This window comes from Cydia amplana, chromosome 19 (genome assembly GCF_948474715.1).
Source record: "Cydia amplana chromosome 19, ilCydAmpl1.1, whole genome shotgun sequence".
NCBI lineage: Eukaryota > Metazoa > Arthropoda > Insecta > Lepidoptera > Tortricidae > Cydia > Cydia amplana.
The window spans coordinates 1951283-1963733 of NC_086087.1; the positions used below are offsets into that span (position 1 = coordinate 1951283).

At 33.8% G+C, this 12451-nt stretch overlaps 1 protein-coding gene across 5 annotated transcripts in view; it reads right to left on the bottom strand.

The window, feature by feature from the left end:
* The window catches only part of LOC134657220 (prestin), a 68263-nt gene that overhangs the window by 32252 nt on the left and 23560 nt on the right, over nt 1-12451 (bottom strand). The window lies entirely within an intron of this gene.

Sequence of the window (12451 nt, forward strand, 5' to 3'; positions counted from 1 at the left end):
AAATACATGGCCGCCAAAAAATTGGTAAAATTATTCTTTGGTACTTGATACATTTTTTTATTCAAAATTGTTTCTTATCAGTTAAACCGCGTTTTCAAATTTGCGATTAAATACCAAATACACGCTGCTAAAAATAGTTATTTGTACAACAAGAGATCAAAGTTTGATATTTCTTCGAGTGCTTATTTTGAGTCCCGTGCAAGCGAAAGATTCTATCAGGGCTTGTTAACGTTACCAATTCACATTATAAAGTAACGTTACTTAACGTTAAAATCATAAAAATACCTTATTACCGGTAGTAAATGGTAACGATACTTGATAACTTAACATTATTATAACGTTAGCTAGTTAACGTTAATTTTACCGGTAATTTTACTTTTTATTGCAGGGCTTGTTAACGTTACCCAATTCACATTATAAACTAACGTTACCAAACTAACGTTAACACTATCATTCTTTAAGCTGATATTTGCTTGTAATTTCATACACAATTTTAAGGCCAGTAGACCTTATTGACCATAAATACGGCAGGGCTTCTGTCAAATTGAAATAGAATCAGTCAAAATACATTAAAGATAATTATGTACTCTCAACTCAACTTTAATTCTAGTAGTTAGAGTTCATAGTCTTTTGTCATTATTCTTTATGTTTATCAAATGAAAGAGGTGGTATTCTACTTGTTTAAGATCTTTGTCCAATATGCATTGCGTCTCACTCTCTCATTAAGCAAAATGTGAGACGCAAATACACAATGGACCGAGATTGGACAGATAAAATACCACCCGGCTGTGTCGGAATATATTTGCCAAAATAAGAAGGTTGCAAAACGTCATAAATTAGTTTTTTAAATATGATGGTATAGCTAATTCGTTACTTGGTCGGTTTATATTAGGTACAGGCGTCTTTGATATAATATTGGCAAGGTGCGAAGTCGGTGGAGGGGGAAGTGGCGCTGATCGTCACAAACACAGGTAATCTTATGGAATGTCCGCCATTAGTACTAGCGGCAGCCGCTTGAACTAATTTTACTCCATAAGATTTAACGTAGAAAGTCCGCCAAAATGAGGGCCGCACCAGTCGTGCACCTAGCGAATACGTATATAATTACTGTCATCATCTGTATTTATTTTATTTCTTTAACCCCTTATTCATAAACGCGCTACAAACTTCAATTAGCTAATAATAGTAATAATCGTTTGTCCTTATCTGTCACTTTAACTTATGTATTTGTAAGTAAGGGATAAACATAATTGAACTAAATCAGGCCCGTAAAGTTTATGAATAAAGTGGTTAATCTTTATTGCACAAAAGAAAAACCTTATAGTACAAGAGGCGGACTTAATGCCATAAGGCATTCTCTACCAGTTAACGATGGCTTGTCCTCCGGGCCATTTGATCGATGACCTCCTTTGATTATTTATTTTTAATGTACGCCAAAATCCAGACAGGAACTTCGATTTTGACATTTACCACAGTAATGCAGTCGGTAGCAATGTCGCGCTTCAAAATTGCTGCAGTCGACTGCATTGCTGTAGAAAACGTGAAAAAGGTAATTCAAAGGGTAATAGGGTTATATACACCGCGGGGGTTATTACCTGAAAGATTTAAACCAACGATTTTAGATCCTAATTAGAGTATATAAAGTTATATAACACATAGTCCAAAAACCCTTAATTTAAGAGATATTAATTATTTAAAACAAATCACAAGTTAAAAAATCTCAATTCTAACACACCCTTATGCGTGACGTAGCCACCAACTAATTTTACACGCAGACGCACTAACTGCATGGTTATTAGCCAAATTCGAACTTCTAACGAAATTTTGTTCTGTTCTCAATCACGAGAGTGCAAACTATTTACCTTCACGATAACTGGCTGATAGTTTGACGAAAATGACGAAATTGATGTCAAGATATGCGCAAGATAAAATCTTTAAATTTGATTGACTGTAATAAATAAAATTCGCCATGCCGCATTATCCTCCGGCTCATTTAGCGGATATTCACTTTGTGTACGGATTTGGAAACCCGAAGAACTATGTGCTTCCGGCACGACGGACCCACTTCAGCCTCGTTCCCAGTTCGTAAATTGGCTAGACGAACAATACCCTGAGAGGTGGATTGGCCGTGGAAGCAACGTCCTAACCTGGCCCGCCCGGTCACCCGACTTAACGCCATTGGTTTTTTTTCTATGGGGAACTCTGAAAGATAAGGAAGGAATACTCAACACCAGTGAAGTCTGGAGAAGAATTATTAATAAAAATTCGAACGGCTTCCGAAGAAATAAAGAACACTTTTGTAAACCTAAATAATGAAATCCGTTTAAAATTAAATCTTTGTGCTGAAAACGGTGGTACACGCTTCGAAAACCTAATTCATTCTTCTTCTTCAACCTAGCGTTTTCCCGGTCTAGCGCCAGGGTCCGCTTTCCTGCTCAGCCTTCTCCACTTTGCCCGGTCTTCGGCATCCTCAGGTGTGAAAACCTAATTCATTAAATTAATAAAAAAGCGTAATTGTTTAACATAGTTGTTTATTTTACTTTACTCAGTATAAATCAACACATCGAGAATTTAAAATACGTACTGATAAGCATGATCGATTTTAAAATACGTACTGATAAGCATGATCGATATTTTAACAAAAGGTCATTCATTGATTTTAACAAAGTAATCATCCCTTTCCAGCTGTAGTAAGAGTTAAAACAATAAGAGACATGATTTCTTTCGGATATAATCATGGTTAATGGCTTTGGTTATCTCACTCAAAGGAAAAGATTTTATTGCAAAGTTTCAACAATAATAACTGCACTGTACCTACTGTTGTAGTAATTAATAAAGTTTTGATACAATTTGTGGTATTTTGAGGTGCCAATCAATTGAAATAATTTCAACGTAAACATGATCCTAGACATAACTTGACACTTCTTGTCATGGAACACATGTCACTGCATTCGCCGTGCATCGTATGATATCGGAGTGATTCGTGAAATGTCATGCTCGCTCTCTGTTTCTCTACTTGAGATTAATTAAACTCGCTCACTCTCTGAATAAAGGTTTGTTCACAAAGAAGCGGTAAATTAATATGATTTAATTTGTACTGAAATAGTAGTTTAATTAAAATATATAATTGGACCCATGTTGATATAACATTATTTACTCGTACTGTCGTCAAAAATACGTGGTTTAAATCTTTCGGGTTATTAAATCCCGCGGTGTATAAGATGAAATGATGCATTAATAAAACTTTAGTTAACTAACAATATTATATTAAATCATTAACAACTTTGACAGCACGATCTCTTCGCAGGTAGGTGCTCTACAAGGAGTTTATATTACAACATTATTTCCAAGAAATAATCTCTCATTATTAAATTATACAACGGGACTTAATCGCGTATCGTTGTATAATTTAATAATGTGTAAAAATCGTGAAAGTTTAAATCAGTGTAATCTCTCATTGTTACGAAAATGTTGGTAGGGTGGCTTTAGGTTACTTTTCGTTCATATCGTCTTGGATATGGGTGAACATGGTGTTAATACACTCAGTATCAATCAACCTGTACAGATATTGTAGCCTGGCCTTTTCTCGAAAAGTCTTCTAGAAAAATTTACGCTCATGTCGTCTCGGATATGAGTATATTTGGTATCAGTGCATTCAGTATAATATCCTGAACACAAATATATGAGATGACAAGCGCGAAAGTGGTGAGGGTAGTTACTGTGATGCAAAGTTTTTACCATTTTTCTTTTAAACATACCATGTGGGGTACCAAATGAAAGGGCCTTGTGAGTAGATCACAAATATATAACATACTGTAACACTTTTACTACTTAATCCAACAAATTATTTGAAAACGTTCAAAAATTTCACAATGAGTTGATTTCCAACTGCTCTAAATTGACTAAGATAACTTGATCCCAAGTTTCCTTGCAATTATACGTAATCGAGGGCCAGGCTCATACTAGTTCTCATGTCGAGATGCGCTATCGCTAACAAAAACTAAGCGTTACGAATTGCTGACATTTGCTTCTTATAGTTTCTCTACTCAAGCATCGGATGACAGGATCGTTGAAAAGGGACAAACATATCCTTTGACGTTACGTTACTCTTCTCGTGAATTGTCAAATTTTAAAATTCGAAATTAGCTTTGGAATTTGTCCGGGTGGCTATTCGAAGTATAACTTGGTGGACGGTACTTACTAACCAAATAAGCTTGAGATCCAGTATCATAGATAGTTGTAAGACTTCAAGGGTCTATTTATATCTGACTGTGCATCCTGTATTCTAAACGTTTTGTGAATAGATATAAAAATTGACACCTATCATTTTTCACATAAACACAGACACTTTATGCATTGAATTATTAAACCTTAACGCAATGCCATAAGTCATAAGGTATATTTTCCTAATATACCTTGATGCTAATTCGAACTTTGTTATAAAAGATGTCATTTTATATCATTCGCGCGTGCATTTCACTCGTACTAGATGAAATATGTATTGGTGCGAGCGAGACGGTTGGGCGAATGATAACAAAATGATATCTTTTTGACATCTTAAACAAAGTTTGACTTGGCCTCTGTGGAAGCCTGGAAATACAGCATACTTCATTGACTTTTTATGCTGGAAATTGATTTAATTATTGCGAGAAAAATAAGTATGTAGTCTTCAATAACTTGTACAGTTATGTACTGCCAAAAAACTAGAAGTGTCTATTAATTGTGTAGAACATTATTTGCTGTTTGTTTCCAAAATCATGCTGCTATTCTGCGAATATAGCAGTTCCTCGGGCAGATAAATTAAACATGATCGAAACAAATACTATTAAATTAACCACAATAGTAAACTTTTCTCTCAGTGTGGGATATTCTCGGTCATGGAAAACTTACAAAATTATTGTTTTTTTTCATTAAATCTATAATTAATATTATTGTCGGGAGAAATTCTGACCGTGTAGTCGTGTAAGCTTCATAGCCCATTCTTCAAAAAAATTCTAGTTAGAAATTACTGTTCTTTGTCTCACGGAAGTTTTGTTATTAAAATTGCCCATCTCCGCTTGAGAGTGAATGAACATTCGCTCGATTGTCAATCAGTTAATCAAACGGTAAATAAGCAGCTGTTAACGTTACCTACTAACGTTAACAATGGTGTATCGATACCTTTGACTTAACGTTAGCTCAAATTGACAGCTGCTAACGTTACCATTTTGTTACCGGTAAAGAGTAGTATAACTAACGGTACCTGGTCTAACGTTAGTTACAACTTAACGTTAAATCTGTCACCTTGTGGTAACGATACCAACTTTTTAACGGTATTTAAAGCCCTGGATTCTATACTAGATTCACGAGCGTAGCGAGTGAATCTAATTTAGAATCTTGAGCGTAGTAAGGGACTCAAAAGCTCACGAGATGTAAATAACTTTAATAATAATTAATAACTTATTCACAAAACTTCACCTCAGCAGTGAGAACATATTAGAGAACCCGAAAAATGTATTCCTTCTTCATCACTTACCTCTATTCACTCATGTTTTCTTAAGATATACCAACAATTAAATTTTCACCTCAGCAGCTCGAACAAGGGTACTTTGCTACTTAAAAACAGTGAGAAAAATCGCTTTTTGCTCATTTTGTCTCACTCAGTGAGCAAAATGCGATTTTGCTCACTGTTTTTAAGTAGCAAAGTACCCTTGTTCGAGCTGCTGAGGTGAAAAATATATTTTCTTCCGTGACTCTTTATTCTTTATCTGCTATCTGATAATGAGTCTTTTCAGATAATGAGTCATTAATGATCTCCACTCATTTGAATGACACTACAATATAATATATAGGTAGTCACATTTATATCGCGATTAGATTAAACAGCAGGTAGGAGTTAGGAATTTGAGCAGCTACTGCTGTATCGAATTTGTGCCTAACTACCGTGAACAAACTATCTGCAAATGAATACTTTGTTACTTTAAACAAATGTATGCTTTAGAAAACTTCTTCAACGACTAAACGAGTATTTTATCTAAAAAGGTTAAAGTACATAATTGTACCTGTACCAACGTAGATCAAATTACGTCGCAGTATTTATCTCAGATAAAAATAACCGTAATCTAGTCTAGACTTCTGATTCAAGTTATATGTTATACGGTGGCGTAGGCACTAGGTTTTACAAAAGCGACTGCCATCAGACATTTCAAGGGATTAGTCCGGTTTCCTCGCGATGTTTTCCTTAACCGAAGACGACTGGTAAATATCAAATAATATATCGTACATAAGTTGAATAAGTTCCGAAAAACTTATTAGGATTTTTGGAGGCGTGAAATCGATCAAGCTTGAAGCTAGGCCTTATCTCTGGGAAAACGCGCATTTTTTAGTTTTTATTAGGGATGTACCGACTAGTCGCCGACTAGTCGGGAAAGCCGACTATTCGGCCTCATTTGTAGTCGGCGATTAGTCGGCGACTAGTCGGCAAAAATGGCCGATTAGTCGGCACTTTATAAGTGACAGAAAAACAGGGCAAAAAGAAATAAACACAGAAAAAACTTTTGTTCGAAATTATTGACCTTGTGGTCGCTTTTTTATGTCCGATTGTGCGGTCGCCGTATGAAATATAACCTTAGGATTATTTTATTTAATTGTTTAGCGTTACTATATGATAAATAGCGCGACGAAAGGGTAAAACGATTGTTTTTTAGTGCATTTGAACCGAACTTAGACCAAACTAATGATCTGGCCGACTAGCCGACTAATCGGCCATCCGAGGGCCGATTAGTCGGCTAGTCGGTCAAATCAATAGTCGGTACATCACTAGTTTTTATATGTTTTCCGGCAAGGCTCGGTCTCCCAGATATTGTTCTTAAACCATAAACCATATATTTTATGAAATATTGGTATGTACCTATCTTTGTTCTACTTGTTAATAATGAGCGTGACCACATATCTGTAATTTATAATACGAATGTGGAGTGATTGAGTAATCAGCAAACAGTGAACTCAGGAAATGTAATGAGATTGCATTGCAATAGAATAGAATATAGAATAATTTCTAATATACAATATAAGAGCATGGCTGAGCAAATTTAATGTACAGTCGCCATCAGATATATCGCAGCGGCCGAGTTGCTCACAATATCTGAACACGTACTGTAACGCCTTGACAATAGAGGCCTGTTCAGATATTTCTGAGTACCTTGGCCGCTCTGATATATCTTATGGCGACTGTACTATCGCCCACAGTTAACATTCAAATAGTCAACTTTATTACAAAGGTATAAGGCCTTCCATAGGTCAGATAGGAGTGTTACTGTTTGTATTAAAAAGCGTTTTTCTTCGTCCTCAAATGTTTTGTATAAGGGAACCCGGTAGGTATACCTTTTTTAATTTAAATATGTATATAAAACAATCGCGTTATATAGACATCATTGAATATAGGAGCTTCAGATTTGAAACAAGTACCTATATTTCACAGATGTGGTGTTTTACTATACGTAAGTAAGGATTTTTGGAATCTCGCGACTACTAAGAGGATAAACATGTAGTTGATGTGTTTAAATTAAAACATCTACGCGGACGTAGACAAATATAATAATTCGAGTAGTACTAATGTAATCATTGCTTCAAGAACCAGAAGTAGTCCATTACGTTTAAATAATTTTTCACCTCAGCAGTGAGCAAAATCTCATTTTGCTCATTTTGTCTCACTCAGTGAGCAAAATGCGATTTTGCTCACTGTTTTTAAGTAGCAAAGTACCCTTGTTCGAGCTGCTGGGGTGAAAACTTAATTGTTAGTATATCTTAAGAAAACATGAGTGAATAGAGGTAAGTGATGAAGAAGGAATACATTTTTCGGGTTCTCTAATATGTTCTCACTGCTGAGGTGAAAAGTTTTGTGAACTACACGAGATCAAAGTTATTTACATCTCGTGCGCTTTTGAGTCCCTTACTACGCTCAAGATTCTAAATTAGATCTAGTATAGAATCTTTCGCTTGCACGGGACTCAAAATAAGCACTCGAAGAAATATCAATCTTTGATCTCTTGTTGTACAAATAACTATTGTACCTACCAGAGTTACTGACGTCAATGCAACTTTCTGACATTGATAGCAAAATATGTTTAGCCACCGTAGCTATCGCCTATCGGGGTAGAATATCTAAGTGATTGTGTTATAAACTCTAGAGAATAACACTGTTGGTCCGATAAGAATAATAAATAAATTGCAAAACCATTGAGAAGAATGCTCTGAAACTTATGGCATATAAAATAATGTTATGTCCCGCTGTGTTAATTGCTTTTTTATGTTCAACTCTTTAAGAAAAGGAAAAATACAAGACCTGTAAGTACCTAAGTATTTGCGAATTCGATATATCTTTCAATTTATAGCACATTACAGTAATTCCCTGGAACTTCCTTCCTTTAACAAGTCAATGTTAATAGCATTAATCGAAATTCAATGCTGTCTTGTGGACATCAGTGTGCAATGCCATTTCTATTATATATTCGTCACTAATTTGATCTAATATATGTACTTTAACAAAGATGATTTTTAACCGTATTTTTTTATTCCACTAGTCATGACTAGTCCAATATTATAATCTTTTCCGTATGCGTGCGTGGGGGGTTAGCCAACACGTAGAGGCCCTTCCGTCGTTTAATTATGTGCAAGGGTTACACATAAGGAAGAAATATCATAGCTTTGCCATTCCAAAAAGAGAAAAGGCATTCCAAATCATATAATTATGCATGATTGCATGTACAGTCTTAAGATGCACGTTGCATTAAATTTATCGGTGTTTTTATTTTTTCACCGAAACTTTGAAATAAAAGAATTTTTGAATGAATTTAAGGCTAGATCGCTTTCTAGTCGAAGTATTTTCATAACATTTTGCTGAAATTAATCAGTTCATTAAAATGTTTTAAGTAATGCAACTAATACCTAGTATATTTTAGTACAATGAAAATTTTGTATAATTTTAATACTTTTAAAAATAGATATCGAAATAAAATTACAATTACTTTGGCAATTTGTTAAAACAAATCGGTCCATAATATAATGTGGTAATTACTACTAATTACTGATAATACACTCATCCACTATTTGATTTCATATACATTGTATAACCACTGTGTAGTACATCTGTATAACCACAATTTAGGATATGTATTGACCACTGTATGTGTATGTATGATGTATGGGGATTTCCACCTCGCAAGTGAGATCACCTCTGCTATAACTATAAGGATAAAGATTTTAAATATAAGTTCTTTTGATAAAAGGATTTCTTTATAAACTCAGCCTTCACTTGAACAGGTTTTCAATTTTAGGGCACGGATTTTGCAAGACTTCATCTGGCATTCACTTCACTAATTCCTTTTTCAAATGTTGTATTAAATTAGAATGTCTTATGAAGATTAGAATGCCTAATGAAAATAATAATAAGGCATATTAAAGTGTTTAAATGAATTATTATTTCCACTGTGGCACCATAATTTAACACACATGAAATTGTAACATTTAAGTGTCGTTAATTATTTAAAATTTAAATACAAATGACTAAAAGAATAACTGCATCGGTTATTTAAAAAAACATTTATAGGTACAAACTTGAACATATTATACAAACTTGAACAAAAAATTAACGTTAAAAACAAACGCGCGAAAAATGGGACCAAGTAGTGACGTCCCACGTCCCGCCTTATCGAACGGTAACCGTGTACTGTCAATATGATGTGACGTTTCTGCAATGTTTAAATCGGCAAGTTGAAGTATCGATAAAGTATCGATAACAGGGACAGATTTGCCTCACGATAAAGCAAAATATACATATTACTTTTTTACGGAAGTAAGACGTGTAGTTTTAAGGTTCTGTTTAAATATTACCGTAACTAGTGTGCTTTTTATTTGAGATTTCTTATTTAGATTTAGATTCTCTGAATAAGCCAAAATAATTACAATATGTCATTTAAATATTAAGTTTTTCTACTCCAGCACTTAAATGTGTCAATTAAATGACTGACAGTGATATCTAAAGCAATGTCATTTGAATGATTTGTCTATAGGCTCATAAGATGACTGCTAGCAGTCATCTTATGAGTATAATACAACTGCTTTATTTTTTTTAAAGATACAAGTTCCGATCATCTTGATTGAAAGAGGTATGTTTTCATTTACAATAATAACTCTTTTTTTTTTTAAATAATAACTCAATTTTTTTTAAATAATAACTCTTTTTTTTAATAATAACTCTTTTTTTTTGCTGCAGCTGTCATAGAAAAAGTAATGTATGCAACAGCTCATAATTGGTTCTTAAAATTCTCGGGTCTTTTTTTACAAAACTCGACTACGTCTCGTTTTGTAACTTCGACCCTTGAGTTTTAAGAACCCTTATTATATCACTGTTGCATAAACTACTATTATATACGTACACACTATACAGTAATACAGTATACCACTAAAAACTTCCTTACATTTGTAAAAGCCGTTCTTTTTCTTATATTTTTTTGGGGAAAAAAGGGCATCTAATTACCTATAACCTAAAACGCTCAAAAATTGTTCGGTATTATTTCTCAATAACTTCTTGTTTCACCGATTTTAAAATAATCGGTTTATAATTTGATGCAGTTTTTGCATTATCTAGCTAATTACGATGAGATGCTATCACTTGATGCCAATTAATATTGTTGATAGTAATTAGAATTAGTAAATTGTTAGGCGGCAGAGCAACAAAGGTAGCAGCCAAAAAAAATGTAAATCCAGGATAATAGGATAAAAAAAAAACTTATTCTTGAAACATTTAATGTAAAATAAAGTATGTATGTGTAATTATAAACCATTATGTATTTATAAACCAAGGAACCTCAACGAAACAATGCACTCAATTTAATTTAAGATATATTGAAGGACTTAGGCGATTTATAATATTAGGACATATGATATGATAGACTTATCTCATAATGATAAGATTTCTTCAGATTAGCAATAGTATGTTAATCTGAGCAACTTTGATTTTATACATACCTACATTTTATGTACGAATATCTTAGCGCGATACTATGTCTACAAGGAAAATACGAGACCAATTAGCACGTTAGTAGACACACAAACGTCTGACCTTAATGTTTTAAATAATAGCATAATTAGCAGAAATATTGTTATATTGAGCCCTTAAATACAAGTTTACCTATTTTGTTTAACAATAAAAAGCCTAAAAAATAAGCAACGGGTTGCGCTCTGGGAGTGCCGGCAGAAGTGAAAACTCAATGACATTGCAACAGTTTTTTGATCAGGTCACGTGTCCGTCTTACGAATACGAAGCGTTTTACGTCAACATATTTTTTCTTGACTTTTGCAGTTTTAATTTCCTATATTTATTAAACACAATGAACGATGCTATACAAATCTATGCATTGCTTTGCCTTTAATATTCCTTGAGAACCGATAACTACAGAAATATCTACATTTCACCCGAGCGAAGCCGGGTTTTCATCTAGGATATTTATAAAGTACTCACTCATTTTCATTCGCTATTTTACACAGACGGTCAAGCCATCATCACTATCATCAGTCACAGTGGCAGTCGTGTGAATTAATACACATGTATCCTTATATATTTGTATGATTTGTATCATTCAAACGCTTTTTTAATGCGCGTTGAAAAAGCTGCCATTCGAATAGGGCCTTACGCTTGTTTAAAATTCGAAATTCAAATTTGTAGCGTTAATTGTTTAAAATTGGAATAGACATTGTAAAGTTACCTTGCAGACCTCGCATCTAAATATATTTGGTCATGGTATTTTGAGTTTTATTCACCAGTAGGTACTAGAGTTCACTTTTATTAGCGATTTCATCAAGATGTAGCTTTATTTGTTTAAAATTCGAGAAATTGTAAAGTACCTTGCAGACTGCAGACCTCGCATCTAAATATATTTGGTCATGGTATTTTGAGTTTTATTCACCAGTACTAGAGTTCACTTTTATTAGCGATTTCATCAAGATGTAGCTTTATTGAATTATGTCATTGAGTGGTCGTTACGGTCCTTACGCACTCGAGTTTATAACTTTTTCCCCACCTCAAAAAGTGCCCAGCGCCGCTAAAGAAGTTTTCACTTCAAAAACAAATGTAGTTGTTGAGTTTAAATATATTGAAATATTTTCAATGTAAATTTTATCTTACTTCAATACTTACTAGTTACAGTAACATTCCGGGCATAAGATCAAATGATGAAACGTCGCGTCATACATTATATGTATTATCAATGGCAATAACTTATAATATATGACGTATGATCAATGGAAACTACTTAATAAGGTATCCTTTTATGTAATCGTTTATTTGATTTTAGCATAGAGTTACATAATTTTACATAAAACTCCAAAATTCACTATACTCGTAAATATTGAAGAAAAGTACAATAGCTGTCTCGAATTGTATTGCACAGCACGTGCGCAGACTAAATACCGG